This window comes from Otolemur garnettii, unplaced genomic scaffold, assembly GCF_000181295.1.
Source record: "Otolemur garnettii isolate 467f Iridium unplaced genomic scaffold, OtoGar3 scaffold00051, whole genome shotgun sequence".
Classification (NCBI taxonomy): domain Eukaryota; kingdom Metazoa; phylum Chordata; class Mammalia; order Primates; family Galagidae; genus Otolemur; species Otolemur garnettii.
The window spans coordinates 6,977,896-6,992,767 of record NW_003852446.1 but is presented as its reverse complement, the minus strand read 5'-3'; the positions used below and the strand labels follow the sequence as shown (position 1 = coordinate 6,992,767).

The following is a 14,872-nucleotide window of genomic DNA, read 5'->3' as shown; positions in this document are numbered from 1 at the left end:
AAAGGCATCAATCAGGGAACTTAAAGATGCAGTAGAAAACATTAATAACAGATCAGACCATGGAGAAGAGAGACTCTCAGAGCTAGAGGATAAAGCTCTTGAGCTAACCCAGGCTGTTAAAGAGGCAAAAAGAAGAGAGAGAAAGCAGAATATTCACTCACAGAATTATGGGACTTCATGAAGTGTTTAACATATGAATTATGGGTATCTCTGAAGGGGAAGAAGAACATCCTAAAGGAATGGAAGCCCTACTGAAGGATATAATAAATGAAAATTTCCTAAGTATCACTAAAGATTTCAAAGCACTCCTTCTAGATGGATATCAAACTCTGGGTTGTCTCAACACAAATAGATCATCTCTAAGACACATTGTAATGAACCTATCCAAAGTCAAGATGAAAGAGAAAATTCTGCAAGCAGCCAGGAGTAAGCACCAATTGCACTACAATGGGGCAGATCCATCAGGGTGATAGTGAGCTTCTCAGCTGAAACTTTCTAAACCAGAAGAGAATGGTCAGCTACCTTTAACCTTCTCAAACAAAACATTTTTCAGCCCAGAATTCTGTATTCTGCTAAATTAAACTTCAAAATCAATGGATAAATCAAATCATTAACTGACCTGCAAACATTGAGGAAATTTGCCACAACAAGACTAGCTCTACAGGAAATACTTAGACTTATTCTCCACACTGAACATCACAAGGGATGACCAGCAAAGTAAACACCCACAAACCAAAGAACAAAAGATATGAACAGTGGAACAAAGGATAAACCTAAGCAATGTACCTTCACAAAATAAGATGAATAGAACTCCATCACACTTATCAATTATCTCAATAATATTAATGGCTTGAATTCCCCACTGAAGAAGCACAGGCTGGCCAACTGGATAAAAAAGCACAAACAATCCATATGCTGCCTCCAGAAAACATACCTAACCTTGAAAGATAAAGCAAGACACAGGGTTGGAAAATAATATTTCAGGCAAATGGAAACCAGAAGAAAGGAGGGGGTCACAATCTTATTTTCAGAAACAAGAGGATTCAAAGCAACTAAAGTTAAGAAAGACAAGGATGGTCACTTCATACTGGTAAAAGGAACAACATCAAGAGAACATTTCAATTCTAAATATTTATGCACCCAACTTAAATACTCCCAGATTTATGAAACAAACATTGATTATCTTATAACACCATAATTGCTAGAGACTTTTTAAAAAATTAAATCATAGCTGTGTACATTAATGCAATCATGGGGTACAACATGCTGGTTTTATATATAATTTGAAATATTTTCATCAAACTGGTTAACATACCTTCACAGCATTTTCTTAGTTATTGTGTTAAGACATTTATATTCTACACTTAGTAAATTTCACATGTACCCTTATAAGATGCACTGTAGGTGTGATCCCACCGATTACCCTCCCTCCACCCACTCATCCCCTCCCTCTCCTCTTTCCCCTTCTTCTTGGGCTATAATTGGGTTATAACTTTCATATGATTAGTATGAAAAGTATAAAATTGGTTTTATAGTAGGGCTGAGTACATTGGATACTTTTTCTTCCATTCTTGAGATACTTTGCTAAAAAGAATATGCTCCAGCTCCATCCATGTAAACATGAAAGAGGTAAAGTCTTCATCTTTCTTAAAGGCTGCATAATATTCCATGGTGTACATATACCATAATTTATTAATCCATTCATGGGTTGATGGGTACTAGGGCTTCTTCCATGACTTAGCAATTATGAATTGGGCAGCAATAAACATTCTGGTACAAATATCTTTTGTTATAATGTGATTTTTGGTCTTCTGGATATATACCTAGTAAAGGAATTGTAGGATCAAATGGCAGGTCTATTTTTAGTTCTCTAAGTGTTCTCCAAACATCTTTCCAAAAGGAACGTATTAGTGTGTATTCCCACCAGCAGTATAGAAGTGCTCCCTTTTCTCCACAACCATGCCACCATCTCTGGTTTTAGGATTTTGTAATGTGGGCTAATCTTACTGGAGTTAGATGATATCTCAAAGTAGTTTTGATCTGCATTCCTGATGATTAATGATGATGAGCATTTTTTCATATGTCTGTAGGCCATGCACCTGTCTTCTTCAGAGAAGTTTCTCTTCAAGTCTCTTGCCCACCCTGAGATGGGATCATTTGTTCTTTTCTTGCTAATATGTTTGACTTCTCTGTGGATTCTGGTTATTAAACCTTTGTCAGAGATATAAACTGCAAATATCTTCTCCCATTCTGAGGGCTGTCTGCTTGCTTTACTTACTGTGTCCTTGGCTGTGCAGAAGCTTTTTAGTTTGATCCAGGACCCAGTACTGTATTTTTGGTGTTGCTTCAATTGCCCAGGGCTCTTCCTCATAAAATATTCTCCCAGGCCGATTTCTTCAAGTGTTTTCTCTGCACTTTCTTCTAGTATTTTTACAGTTTCATGTCTTAATTGTAAATCTTTAATCCAGTGAGAGTCTATCTTAGTTAATGGTGAAAGGTGTGGGTCCAGTTTCAGTCTTCTACAGGTCACCAGTCGGTTCACCCAATAGCTGGGGACTTTAAAACTCCTCTGGTTGAACTGAACAGATCATCTAAACCAGTGGTTCTCAACCTTCCTAATGCCACGATCCTTTAATACATTTCATATGAAAATAATTTTATGGTTGGGGGCGACCACAACATGAGGAACTGTATCAAAGGGTCATGGCATAAGGAAGGTTGAGAACCACTGATCTAACACATTCCCACATAGAAGAAAAGCTTAATTCAAGTTGGGGAGGGGGGGAATGAGGGATGGACGAGACGATGGGGGATTTGTGGTCCCACTTACAGGGGCACAAGGTAGGAGTGTATGGCACACCTTTTGGGTGCAGGACACAAATATAAGAGGGGCTATATATAAGAAATTCAAAAATGGTATACCTAAGAAATTCAAAAATGGTGACCTGGTTGTACCCTCACAACAATTTGAAATTAAAAAAATCTGAGTTGTAGCTGTGTTTTTCACCCAGGAAGTGTGCCATGTATCCATGCATTGTACTCATCAAGTGGGTGCCCACCAAATCCCTTCTTTCTCTCCCCCCTACTTGAATCCAGCTGCTTTTAACATGAAGCCAAGCTTGAGAAACACTACTCTAAGACAAAGAGGATGTAGGCTGTCCCTGGGTGGCTCTAATAGAAGAGTACATTGCAGCTGTCAGGTGCTATGACATTACCTGTGTTTTGAGAACAATGGGGAAGAAATTATCATTAGGGCTTGAAGTTTAGGGAACACAAACTATAAGAACACTTCCATTACTTTGTATGCAACTCCTCTTTCCATTAGAGTAGTTAGCCTGAGATAGGAACTCTGATGGGGAACTATGGAGAGCTTAAGACATGATTAAGGTAAGAAGACCTCATACCTTTTTCAGTGTTCAGATGGCATTCCCATGCCATCAGTTGAGACTTGGCCAGCCAGTTAATTAAGACAGGTAGGCATAATGAAAAATTCATCAAACACTGCCTCTGACATTGTCTGCTATGGATAGTTTTGAGTATCTTGCCGGGACTCAACCAGGGCATGAAGGAGAGAGGTGATACCTTCTCTTTAAAAGGAAGACAGTCTCTAAAAGGACAATAATAATAGCTGATATTTTTTGAGCACTAACTGCCATAGTAATTTATGACAAATTTAGAGGCTTAAAAACAACACAATGTATTATCTTACATTTTTTAGGTCAGGAGTCTGGCACAGGCTTCCTCTGGCTAAAATCAGTGTGCTGGCAGGGCTAAGTTCTTTCCCAGAAACTCTCAGGAAGAATCTGATTCCAAGTACATTGAAAATGTAGGAAGAATTCAGTTACTGGCAGTTGTAAGGTCCTATAGCAAGTTTCCATGCTGGTTGTCAGCTGAGGGCCATTCCAGCATTCCTTGGCTCTTGGCCCCTTCCCTCCATCTTCAAAGTCAGCAATGGTGAGTCAAGTCCCTCTATGCTTTGACTTTCTCTAGCCTTTTCTTTCAGCATCACCTCTCTCTGACCTCCTCTTGTGACACCTTCTTCCACTTTTAAATGCCCATGTCCCATTGGGCCCAGCTGGGTAATTCAGGATGCTCTTCATACTTATGTCCATGACCTTAACTCTATCTGCAAAATCCTTTTTACTATGTAAGGTAACACTTTCACAGTTTCCAGGGATTAGGGCATAGATATTTTGGGATCACTATCTGCCTACCACAGACTTTATTAGGTTTTCTTCCTGCCCCTGTGGCTAGGCATTTTCATTTTTTTACCTGGCTACTCTTCACATAACCTATTTTCATATTGGCTTTTCTTGGGGCTCAGTTCTGACCCCTTTTCTCTTCTCTCTAAAATTTTCCCCAGGTGAGCTCATTCATTCCCCTGGCCTTAAATAGCATTTATATGCAACATCTCAAATTAATATCCTGTCTTCTGTGCCCTAGAATCTTTTCTTCAATGGCCTACTTGACAGCACCATTTAAGTGTTTCATGTGCATCTCAAAATTATTGAATTCTTAGTCTCTTTTCTCCATCTCTATCCTATTCTGCAAACCCCTTTCTCCTCTTCCTAATGGCACCATTATTGCCCACTTGGTTATGCTAAACATCTGGGTTTGATCCCATTTGCTTTTCTCTCTCTCAGCCACATAATCATCACCAAGTCCTGTTGTACACCAAACACTTTCTGTCAATTCCCTTTATTCCATATGCACAGTAATAGACTGGGGCAGTCCATATTGAGTTCTCTAAATCCATGAGTCCTTAAAGCAGTGAAATACATTTTATACAAATTTTAATTGGAAGTAGCAATGGTAAAATGTTAAGAGGTTATTTCCAGATGGTGGAAATGTAGGTGGTTATTTTTTTTTCTTGATACTTTTTGTAGTTTAAACATTTCCATGGAAAGCTCAAAACAAAATGTTTCATAAAAAAACAAAAACAAAAACAAAATGGTACCTTCTCAGAAGGGATTCTCCCTTCCATTCCTACATTATTGGCTGTAATAGCATCCTGTTATTTACCTCTTTCAGCCTTTATCACACATTGTAGTGGTATTCATTTTATTTGTTGGCTTATTTATTCTTTCTCTCTCTTTCTCTCTCATGAGCTATAAGGTCATGAAGGCAGAACCACATTTGTTGTGTTAATCACTACATATCTAGCACCCAGGCCTATGCCTGCCACACAGTACAGATTCAATTTATCCAGGTATCTCTTACTATCTGAACTCTCATTATCCAACTGCTCACCATAATGATTTGTGAACATTTTTATTCCAGATTTAGTCCCTGAACCAAAAACCTGCTATTGCAAGTCAGGAAATGAATGCCAGAAAACCTGTTTCAATTGCAAGTTCAGGTAAGAGGATGTAGACTGTGTTGTAGTTCCTATCTCAGGTACCACCTCAGAGGGGTCCATGTCTAAATGTGCATCAACATCTGGAGATCAGCTTTCTCAATTAGTAAGTGAAAATGTCTTCTCAGAAAGTAGGACTTAGCTTATATTCATCATCATCACTTGGAGGAAAGGGAAGAAGAAGTGCCCTGGATATTCTATGCTGAATTTTCAGAAGAAATTACAGATCATATCCACAAAAACACTGCTATGGTGAGTGGGTGTGATCATGACATCACAGGAAAAAAACACATTCCAGAAATGCAATGACAACATCTGTCTTATGTTATCAGGAGCTATATAACCTTAAACAACAACAAAAAAATAGCAGATGTTCATTTTTAGAGATTTTGGTTTCATGGTGTTTCAGCTTCAGAGGATGATTCAGAGCCAAACCCACTTCCAGAGACTTGCAAGTCAGTCAGAGAAAGCTGTCTTCCAGTTCCTCGCATTTGATTTTGGAGGGTGTGAGGCATCTATTGTTCCACTCATTTTTACTCACCCTCAAACCCCAGCTGTGACTGAAGCTTTTATGTCTTTCCACTGAAAATCGAACTCTGCTCAGGCAACTCTCCAATTAGTCAATAATTCATTATTTGAAAATTGCCTTATTTAATTTAATTTTTCTAAGTATAATTTTTTTCCTTTTTATTCAATCTCTGTAGAGACTGTCAAAAATTGCCAGTGCCAACTATATTGTAAATCATCACAGCAGGGTACTGGGAAAAGTTTTCAATTAGCAATAATCGTGCCTTGGATAAACCTCATTGGCTATGATGCTGCCACTGCAAAGTATCTAAGTATAATTTCTAAGGATTTTTCTAAGTGTAATTTTACATTCACTATTTATAGTCTCTTGGACATATTACCATTTAAGGACTATGGTTACTTATATTTCAGTAATATTCATTGAATGTGGAAGAAAGATGAATTTCATATATTCCACAACAGTTCACCTCTTGGTGAAACAGCAGGATCAGCATAGGGAGTGTGTTAGAGATGCTAATTCTTGGTCCCCACTCCAGACCTACTGAATCTGAAACTCTGGGTCCCAGGATTCTGTGCTTTATTGAACTCCCCAAAATGACTGCGATGTGAGCCAAACTTTGAGAAGCCCTACTCCACCATATAATGGAGTACTGCACACAAAGTAATTAGGTACAGGAGTTGGTGTTTTAAACGTTTTACATTATGTAGAAATCCTTGGTGGATGGTTATATATAGGTTTAAAAGTATTTTAGTAACATTTGAGAAAATTGGTTGTGGCTTTTAGATGGGCTGGGAATACATTATTTTTGCCATTTAAAATAATAGAGCATAAACTCCCTCTGTATGACAATTTACTATCCACTGTGTTTTTAGGAATGGATTAGATTCAGATAGCAAGGGAGGTCTGAATTCATTAAATAAATGCTGAGAGATTGAAAGCAATAGTGAAGAATTTCTTCACAGCATGAAAAGCTTGCCTGATTGAAAGGCTGCCCCCACCACCTCATTTGTAACTGTCTCATGACAGAATGTGTGCACAGACCAAAGAGGAGAAATCATAGGGTGGTGGTATGAAAAATTTGGGAAAATTATGTAAAGTTTTTTTTTAATATTTTGAGAGAAAAAAAGGTTCAAGAAAACACCAAGGGAAAACTCAAGGCTGTATAGAATGGAAGTTCAAATTCTCCCTCCAAAATTATGATGGAGAGAGAATGGAAGTTTGAAACCAGAAATGATATTAACCAACTTCTTAGATTAACTCAATTTCTGCAGGTCACCATCAAACAACAGTCAAGGACACACAGGTTTAACAGAAAACTTGGTTGCTACTGCAGCACCACTTGGCAACTTTCTAAGAGCAGACGCATTAATCTAACAAGTCTACACTCCAGCCTCACCATTTCTCACAACGGTCATGAAGCAGTCCACTTCATGTTGAAAAGGAGTTGAATAGCATGGAATGATCCAAGAAGAGAATTTCTTGTGTTGACAGGTGATCCAGAAAATCAGCTTTCCCTTTCTATTTCTAATATACACAGTTCAAAACATACACGTATTCCTTAACTCTGGGAAAAATCTGTGTAAGGGTAACTCCCAAATGCTTCTCCACTACAGGTAAATTACATCAAGTTTGGAATACTCACAAAGGACCCCAGACATGTAACACTAAATGAAGGCATATAGAAATTTTCAACAACACTATTGGTTTTAATTATGCATTTATAAGCCATTGAAATATTGTTTATTCCATGACCATCTTTATAGTCCTGAAAGATTTCAGAATTTACTTAGCACACATAGAGTTATTGGAAGGAATCAATAGTAACTTTGAAGTAGATTATATTGTTCAGCAAACTTTGATTGCATCAATAGCTATAAGGAATGAGGTAATGTGATGTGATATTCTTTGTCTATCTCTACCTGAAGAATCTATCTGTTCTAGAAATTCTGGAGGTAGGCTAAGGTTAGTCCTACCATAACAATTGAGGCCATATGTCTTAATATTGACAGCTTACTATATGCTCACTGGATATACATAATAGTGGCAGATAATTCTACAAAATCACAAAGATATGAAACTATGTATTTTATAAAGCAACTTCTCATTTCTTGATACAGTACATGATCACTATTTTGTTCCATTTAAATCAACCTAACTCTAGTTGTAGGCATAGAATTTTTCTATCTGTACACTTGCCTCTCAAAATTACTTCCCTTATTTGGAATATCTTCCATTCTCTTTTTGGAAACAAGTGTGTCTTCTCTTTCAAATTCTTTAGAAGTTTGTCTTTCTTTTTTTTTGGCTGGGGCTGGGTTTGAACCCGCCACCTCCAGCATATGGGGCCTGCACCCTTACTCCTTTGAGCTACAGGTGACACCCTAGAAGCTTTTTCTTTTTTTAAAAAAATTCTTACACTAAACTTAGCTAGCCTAGTCCTGTCCAAAAGTATTTATTGAACACTTACCATGTGGTGGGCATTGAGTTGGGCTCCAGAATGGGCCAGAAAGCTTTAAGAGTGGCTAGTCCAGGGGAGATAGAATTTAGCAAGCAAGAACCATACAATGTCATGGGGCCTAGATCCAAATAAATATATGAAATTATGTATCTTATAATATATACTTGTTGAAGGGCATTTATTTCTATTAAGTCCAGGGAGATCTTTCCTGCTATCCCAGATTGTTACTAGGGCCTATTCTCAAGAGAAACACCACACACCCCACATTCTAAACTCAAGAAGTTTTCACAGATAAGGGATAGACACTTCAGGGCTTGCTGAGGGACATCAGATCAGACCCACCTGCCCTCCAAGACCTCATAAGATGGCAAAGAGTGGGAGATGTTATAGGCCTTTTGGGTTAGTGCAGTGTTTGTAAGGAGGGGCTAGTTTCTCTCTTCTGTGTATGCTGAAGCTAAAAGAATCACTTGTACATGAGCATTGACAAGAAAGGTGGACTCATTTTTTATCTTTCAGTTGGATTCAGGCTTAGCCATTGGCATTGTCAATCTGTCCCTGGATTGCCTGAATAAGAGCAAAGACAACAGGCAACAGGTAACAGGGCTAAGTAAGGAGCTGGCAACAGACCCATTTGCCTACTAACCATTTAGAGTAGGGAGGATTTGAGGGCTCTCTATGGGTTGAGTGGACATCTGGGAAAGTAGGTGGCCTTGAGCCATGTTGTTGATAATAGCCTCCCTCCTCAAAGGGGTGACCTACAGAAAGAGCCTGAGGGGCAGACTGTCTTTGTAGAGGTGAGTAGTGATGGTGAAAGGGGTCCAGGTGAAGTCTAGTCTCCCAGGACAGGAAAAAAATGCAGTGGGGAAGATGAACACTGGTCTTCTGAAGGACCTAAATATGTGTGTCATGAGACTCAAGTGTTGGGAAGCCTGAGGAAATAGGGCATTTATTGCTGGCCAAAAGTCAACTTCATCAGTAAAGAAAAGGGACAGTTGCTGTTTCTCTTCACTCTCCCTCTGCCCTAACACCAAGGAGAAAGGGAATGTGTGTAAAGAGTAGGCTATACATCATCCTCCACTAGAAGCCTGCCCTGTGTGTAGAGGAATAAGATAAATTTTAAATTGGCCTTGAGATTGAAAGTTGAGAGTGAAGGGGACTGAATATTTAAGCTGAATGGAAATTGTTCTGCTAATTGAAAGTGACCAGTTAAGATGGTTTTAAGGATCTGCTACCTAGTGGGGAAGAAGGAGGAGATAATAACTGGATAAAACAAGCAAACATAAATACCCAACAAATTGAGACACTTAAACCAGTTCTATCTATTTAAAGGGCAATGCAGGCTTCTCAGTGTAAGAGGTGTCTTATAATAAATGTTAGTGCTGGTTATTGATAATTCTGCTTTCACCACTCTTGCCAGATAGAGATATCTTATGTTTCTGTCCCCTTGTGTTAGACAGGACATTGGCCTTGTGACTGTTCTGCTTGTGAGTTGTGAATGCAAGTGACAAGTGTCACTTCTAGGCCAGAGTAATGACTGGTTGCGCTACGACCCAGCTCTGTTCCTCCGCTACAGTGACTTTGGAGGCATATATGGCCCTGGAGAGTTGGCTGGGCCTGCACTGGAATTTCTGTGAAAGAGAAACAAATCCTTGTTATCTTATTTGTGCATTTTTTAAAACCTTTTTTTTGTTGTTGTTGCAGTTCGGCTGGGAATGGGGTTTGAACTCTTCATGCTCCGCATATGGGGCCAGTGCCCTACCCACTGAGCCACAGGTGCCGCCCCTGCTTATTCTTTTAAGTTACTGATACTTGGACATTTCTCCCTGCAGCATGAGCTGGGCATGAGCTGGCCTATCCTGCTTGATACATAGTATACAAGCTAACTGTGGTCCAAAAGATGAATTATAATCAGCCAGGGGAACAAGGGAGTGGGGAGGATGAGAAAAAGAAAGTGGGAAACATGTTACAAGCAGCACATGTGAAGTCTAGAGGGTGAGAAAGAGAACAGTACACTCTGTGACCTGAATAAAGTACAGAATGCTAAGGATGGTGGTGGTGGGTGGTTTGGAAAGATGAGGGGCCAGGAACAGATCCCGAAGGGACTTGATAGTCATATTTAAGAGTTTGGGCGAATATTAGTTTTCTTCGAATTATCCCAGAGCTCTTTAAGAAAAAGGTCCGTTCTTATTTTCCATTTTTTTTCATCCTTGCGCTCTTGGGCTTGTTCAAAGGCTTTGTCTTCAATGTCAGAGATCCTTTCTTCAGTTTGTTCCACATGAAATCTATGTTAACCAGCATGATGAAAGTATTTCAAATTGTATATGAAAACACTACACTGTACCCCATGTTTGCATTAATGTATGCAGCTATCATTTAATAAAAAAAAAGTTTGGGCAACTTTAATTAAATTAATTAATTAATTTTGAGACAGAGTCTCACTCTCACTCAGGCTAGAGTGCAGCAACCTCAAATTCTTGGACTTGAGTGAGCCTCCTGCCTCAGCTTCTTGAATAGCTGGGATTGCAGGAGCCTGCCACAAGGCCCAGCTCATTTTTCTATTTTTAGTAGAAAATGGAAAAATCAGCTCAGGCTGGTCTCAACTCCTAAGCTCAAGGGATCCTCTTGCCTCGGCCTCCCAGAGAGATAGGAATATAGGCATGAGCCACTATGGCTGGCTCAAAGTTTGGGCAACTTTTAGATCATGATTTCTGTAAGGGCCAGGCTACAATTTCTCTTTCCTGGTGAACCTACTAGGGGTTTCAGTTTGGGACAAGGAGGCAGCAAATGCTGTAAGACTGATTTGCTTCCCAGTTGAATTCTAACATTGTCTTTTCATGGCTGAAATTTTACTTCCTTTACCAATATTTTTAGGGTCCAATGAAGGGTTTTAGAGATATTTGAAAATCAGACATTAATCTGACAAATAAAGTGGATGGCCCATTAACAGAGACTTCATGATCATTTACCAAATGGATGAGGATGTGAATAAATAGAAGGTAGTTTTAACACAGCTGCAACTAAGCCTAATGCATTTCTTTGTTTCACAAATACAAGTGGGAAAATCTCTGTTATTTTGATGTTGACTAATGCCTTCAACACTGCGTGTTAAAGCATAGCCCATGTTATATACATGCTCCAACAGTTCATGAAGTTCTTAAGAGATTAAGGAAAGATGCCATACGAATGTCACTATAATTCTGCATAATTCTGTTGAATTGCTCTCCCTCACTAGGTTGATATTCAGTTTCATCAGATTCTATACACTGCTGATCTTCACAGCCTGGTTTGTGAAATTACCTCATCCTCTAAACAAATATTAATGAGCAATCTTTAGCCCTTAAACCTGGAAGTATTGCTCAAAGCCACAAAAGCTAAAAATAGAGAATTGGCCTTTTAAGTACCATGAATGCCAGATGCAGGAAGAGAGAAAACATTAGGCACATGGCTGAGAAATTTTATATACATTTAAAAATAGAAACTAGAAAGGAAGAAATGTCATAAGAGTGATTGTCACCCAAAGTTCCACTATGCAAGTTATTTATTATACAACCTTTAAGATTCCTGACTCTGGAATCAATTTCCAAATCAAATGGAAACTAGTGTTATCCAGAGTGCAACCTATACATTCTCTACAGCCAGTTGGTATCTCTCCATTGCTCTCCAGTCATCCTCTGGTGAGTTATGTTCCTGGACTTGAAAAGGGAAGACGTTGTCCCTTGTTCTCTGCCTCCTTTCCAGGACAGTTTTAAAGTGGTGCAGTTCAAACCAGGTATCCATACCAATTCTTTGCTTTTTTTCTTCTTTGATAAAACCTTTTTATTATGAAAGAATTTGGAACATACACTAAACAGAACAGCATAATGAACCCCTGCACAGCCACCACTCAGCTTTGCCATTGCCAACTCATGGTAGAGGGTTTTTGTTTTTTGAGACAGAGTCTTACTCTGTTGTCTTGGGTTGAGTGCCCTGATGTCATCATTACAGCAACCTCAAACTTTGGGGCTCAAGCAATCCTCCTGCCTCAGCTTCCCAAGTAGCTGGGACTATAGGCACCCACCACAATGTCCAGCTTTTTTTTTTTTTTTCTATTTTAGTAGAGACAGGGTCTCATTCTTGCTCAGGCTGGTCTTGAAGTCCTGAGCTCAAGCCATCCTCCTCCTGCCTCGGCTTCCCAGAGTGCTAGGATTGCAGGTGTGAACCACCGCACCTGGCCAGAGGGCTTTTCTCTTTGGATAAGAAATTCATCACTCTTCCTGGGCAGGAACGAAAGTTACCTGGTGGTCAACTCTTTGTAGGCTCCCCTGGTGGCACATAGTGCTTTATGCTACCCCTGAGTCCTATCTCAGGAACTCTATTCTTATTTTCCAGGTAGGAAAACAATGATCCACATGTATCACTCAACCAGCCTCAGGCCTCCTTCTGGTTCCAAATGCTATGTGTCAATTGGAAGGCTTTGCTAATTTTTCCTAGTTATATTTCTGTAGCTGATTTCAGGCACAATCCGTTGTAGTCAGAAACTTCCTCTGTATGATTTCAGTCCTTGATTGACTGAGACTTATTTATGCCTCAGAACACTGATCTATTTTGGTTGCTGTGTCATGTTATTTCCGCAGTTATTCTACAAATGTCAATTAGTTCATGGTGGTTAATGGTGTATTTAAAATTTTTATGTATCCACTGATTTTTCCCTACTTGTTCTATCAATTAATGACAGAGAAGTTGAAGTTTGTTCAACTAATGTTGTAAATATACCTCTACTTTTAGTGCTATCAAATGCTATGCTATTAGAGGTGCTTTGACATTTAGGATTCTTATGCCTCTCCACTGAGTTTATTCTTTTATCATTATTTATGCCCTTTTTATATCTTGTAATAAAAAGTCTACTTTGTCTGGCATTAATGTAGCCAGAAATTTTTCCTTTCAGTGTATCTTTCCTATCCTTTCCAACTTTTCAGTGCCTTTTCTTTTTTATACAAAAGGTTGCAACAATTTTATTTTTATTGTAAATCAACAATTTATAATTGTATAAACTTATGGAGTACAAAGTGATGTTATAATCTATGAATACAATGTGGAATAATTAAATCAACTAGTCAACATATCCGTCACCTCAAATACTTAATATTTTTGTGGTAAGAACATTTGAAATTTATTCTCGCAGCAATTTTGAAATGTATATTACTCGAATATTAACTATAATTACCACACTGTGCAACAGAACTCAAAAAATAAAGCATTCTTCCTGAGATTTTGCATCTTTGGCCATCAATGAAATAAAATATCATTTTCAAAATAGCATCCAAACGTGAATGTATTTACCCATATTCTCCAGCTCATAGTATAGCAAACAGGTGAACAGAGTAATTCATGATATTCCATGTTTAACAAACTGTTAACAGAGAAAGTTGGCTGAAGAAAGGCATAGGAACACTGTCTTATAGGAATTAGAACTGAGGGGCTCCATCATCATCTGGCATCCATTCAATATTATATCTGTGGTTAGAAATATACGTGATAGGAATTCCAGGGATTTTTTTGATTCTTTAAAGTCTCGATCAACTGTGGCCATGATGTAACACTTGTGCTGAGTTACTCTGTACTAAGCAGTCATCTGCATAGGTTCCTTTGTGTGTCCATGGTAATCATTCAAATCTTGGATCTTTGGCAATCCAGAGGGCCACTCCATACTTCTGCCCCCAATTTCTCAATTTCAGCCATTACATAGTCAGTTATACATGGAATGCACTTGGCATACAGACAGTCCATCAATGACTGCACTAAGTCAGGTTTGGCTTTAATGAAAAAGTTGATAAAGTTGGTATCAACTAAGATGTGGTAAGGTGGGCCCAGGAAGGGTATTGGGGGACTTCTCTTGCCTTTGGCATGCGGGGATCTTTCTTTTCAGGTTTCAATCTATCCCTTTTTTGTGTGTGTGACAGAGTCTCACTATGTCCCCCTCAGTAAAGTACCGTGGTGTCACAGCTCACAGTAACCTCAAACTCTTGGGCTTAAGCGATTCTCTTGCCTCAGCCTCCCCAGTAGCTGAGACCATAGGCACCCATCACAGCGCCTGGCTATTTTTCGGTTGCAGTTGTCATTGTTACTTAGCAGGCCTGTGCCAGGCTCGAACCCACCAGCCTCAGTGTATGTGGCTGGTGCCCTACTCACTGAGCTACGCGTGCCGAGTCAATCTATCCTTTTCTTTAAGCCTCTCATCTCTGAGATTAAGCATTCACTTCGTGGTTGCATACTTTCTTGTTTTCTTTTGCTTCCCCAAGCTCACACCGCTCTTGTTTCTTCCCTTCTGTGCCCTTCTATTTAGAGTTCATCTTTTATAAACAGCACATAATTGGTTGTTTGTTTTCATCCAGCCTGCCTTTCTTTGGTTTTCTTTTATTGGAGTGCTCAGTTCATTTACATTTAATGTAATTATGATATACTTGGTTTAAGTCTACCAAGTTGTTTCCCAACTTGTTTCTCTCCCCCAGTCTCCTTCATTGCCCCAGAACTCAGCAAAAGGCCCGTTGGAGAA

General features: G+C 39.1%; 1 non-coding gene across 1 annotated transcript; it reads right to left on the bottom strand.

The window, feature by feature from the left end:
• Window positions 1-6,051: 6,051 nt before the first annotated feature.
• LOC111726030 lies at window positions 6,052-6,191 on the bottom strand. Its single transcript, XR_002773932.1, has one exon. It is a non-coding gene; the product is annotated as a U4 spliceosomal RNA (small nuclear RNA).
• Window positions 6,192-14,872: the final 8,681 nt, after the last annotated feature.